Below are 3,209 nucleotides of genomic sequence, written 5' to 3' on the forward strand. Positions count from 1 at the left end.
AGTTGTTTTTTTGCAGAACTGATCATTATATTTTACTAAAGTAAGAACTCCTTGCCTGCAATGTTTGAAATGGTTAAAAAACATCTTTAATTCTATAAAGGTATTATATTTATTTATCACTTACTTATTCAGAAACAAATGAAATTTTGGCCAGATAGTTTAGAAATCCGTAGAGTTATGTGTTATAAAAATATTTAATTAATGTACAATTTCTGCAGACTCGTTCTGGTTTCACTTGGAAAGGACATAAATATAAACGCTCTTGATAGTTCTGACAAACATGAAGTCAGTTTTGTTGTATCCATAGACCTTTATAAGTTGANTGAGGTTGAAGAAGCTGAGGCCTTGTTCTGCTAATATGTTGTTGAGGAAGTGAATTCAGCTTTCGTCGGATACAGGAGATTTGTCTGGTTTAAAAGTAAGTTTAGAAAGTTCTTGCAAGCCAGTTGTGTGACTGTTAGTATAGAAATGATTTGTGTGAAGAGTTTCAGTCAGGTTTTAGATTGCATCATAGTACAGAGACAGTGTTGGTGAAGGTCACTAATGATCTTCTTATGGCCTCAGACAGTGGACTAGTTTCTATACTTGTTCTACTGGATCTCACTGCTGCATTTGATACAGTGGATCACAGCATCTTTTTGCAGAGACTGGAGTGTTTAATTGGGCTTAAAGGACCTGCACTAAATTGGTTTAAATTATATTTATCAGACAGATTCCAGTTTGTTCATGTTAATGATGATTCTTTCACCCACAGCAGAGTTACGTATGGAGTTCCACAGGGCTCAGTGTTAGGACCTATATTATTTTCCTTGTACATGCTCCCTGTAATTTCCCTCATTTTAATTCAGACAAAACTGAGGTTATTGTATTTGACCCTAAACACCTCACAAACACACTATCGAACCAGATAGCTACTCGAGATGGCATTGCCTTGACTTCCAGTTCTACTGTAGAGAACCTAGGATTTATTTTTGACTGGGACATGTTGTTCAATAGCCATATAAAACAAGTTTGTAGGACAAACTTTTTTTCATTTTTGTAATATTGGAAAAATCAGGAACATCCTGTCTCAGAGTGATGCTGAGAAACTAGTCCATGCATTTATAACTTCTAGACTGGACTCTTGTAATTCCTTGTTATCAGGATGTCCCAATAACTCTGTGTAACTCTTGTGGTTCCTAGAGTTTCCAGAAGTAGAATGGGAGGCATAGTCTTCAGTTATCAGCTCCTGTCTTATGGAATCAGCTCCCAGTTTGGGTTCGGGAGGCAGACACCCTCTCTACTTCTAAGGTTATGCTTAAAATGTTCCTCTTTGATAAAGCTTATAGTTAGAGCTGCTCAGGATCACCTGAACTGTCCCTTAGTTATGCTGCTATAGCTTAAGACTGCCGGGGATTCTAATGATGTACTGAGCTCCTCTTCTCTCTTCTTTCCATACAGTTATAACCACCATTACATATCACTAACTCTGTGTTTCCCCTGAGGTCCTGTGCTTGTTCTCCCTGCGGACATCTGTGGATCTGGAGCTTCACGTTCCTGACCTCCAGCCGCTGGCCTCACCGACCCCCAAAATATTTATATTCATATGTATTGTTCTGTTGTATTGCTTGCTCTCCATCTGCTATCCTGTTTTCCCCACCCCCATCCCCACTCTCACCCAACCAGTCGAGGCAGATGGCCGTCTTCCCTGAGCCTGGTTCTGCCGGAGGTTTTTTCCCCTCCTTTAGGGGGTTTGGTTCCTTCCCACCGTTGCCAAGTGCTTGCTCAGAGGAAGTCCAAAGGCTACTTTGGATTGTTGGATTCTCTGTTTAAATTTGTAAAGTCTATACCTTACCATGTTAAGCGCTGTGTGATAGCGTGTTGTACACTGCGCTATACAAATAAAATTGAATTGAATTGAATTGAACATTCCCCATTTCTCTGCAAAATTTTTTTTGTTTTTGTTTAGTTTTTGAATGTAACGGTGTGAATGGGTTTTCAAACTTTTGGAAGGATTGTTCTAATTTGTCCTTACTGTCTGTGTCCTGTGGAGATAAACACTACATAGCTGCATCTTTTGCCTGACTATGAATCGCCAAAAACACTTCCTCCATAGATGAGACAAAACTATTTACAGTAGACTGATTTAATCCAGCTGCCTTAAATTGTGCGACACCAGTAGCACACATATCCAGATCAGTCCTATTAGACTTTCTTGACTGTTCAGATGTTGTGGCTGTCTCATCTACATCAAATGTCACTGCCTCTGCTGCCCTGTTTACGTGAACATCAGTGCCAATCTGTTGTTCAGTACACTCAGTGTGTTTGATGTTCAAATGCTTCCTAAAACCAGAAAAAGTACCAAACACATGGCCATATCCAGTGTGAACACATTTAAGGCTTAGATTTTTTTCCAGGCAGGTAACCATGAACTAATCTTAAATGTCTAACAAGCATGTTTGAACTAGTTAGCTCAGCCTGACAAACAAAACACTTCATGATGGAAGACAAATGTCAAACACTACTGAAGCAACCTCGCCCTAACTTCAGCAACACGAGGACTTCCTCACCCCAACAGCCAGGAGATAGGGTTGAGTGCTGGTAGTAATGGCATGAAGATGCTCTTGGATGCTTGTTCCAGTCTATGGAGAGGAGATTTTAAAAAATGATATGGTTGTAAGATCATAATAGAAATGCTTATATGATAAATTAATGTAAAATATGTGTCATGGTAGAGAATGCGATCTGGTGGAATCGATTCTACCATCATTTTTGTCCAGGCCTGTTTCATGAGTTTATTTTTTAAAATAATTCTGTTGAACCACAGTTCAAAAGCAACGTCTGATTTTCATTGAATATTTTCATTGATTTTTTATTTCTTCTTACTTTTGTCAGATTCAAGTTATTTCTGTGACCATTGTGGGTTTTTCTTTCATTAACTGAGGGGTACAAACTATTTTGTCCACATGTGTACGTTGAACAGGCACTACATATGATGCAGAAAAAAATAATCACTAGTTCAATTTTATAAATATTTCTTGTGTCTGTGACTTCTTGACCATCTGTGATTCAGCTAAAATGTTTATATTATTTTTTAAAGAAAAGCATAAAGATATTTGTCCAATTGTAGCTTGATGTATATAAATGATCCAAGACAGCAGATTGTTGTCGCCTGTCAACCGTACATTAACAAAATAACTGACAGTGCAGAAGTCAGCTGGTGATATTCA

The sequence above is a fragment of the Stegastes partitus genome, unplaced genomic scaffold (genome assembly GCF_000690725.1).
Source record: "Stegastes partitus isolate 25-593 unplaced genomic scaffold, Stegastes_partitus-1.0.2 Scaffold2028, whole genome shotgun sequence".
Classification (NCBI taxonomy): domain Eukaryota; kingdom Metazoa; phylum Chordata; class Actinopteri; family Pomacentridae; genus Stegastes; species Stegastes partitus.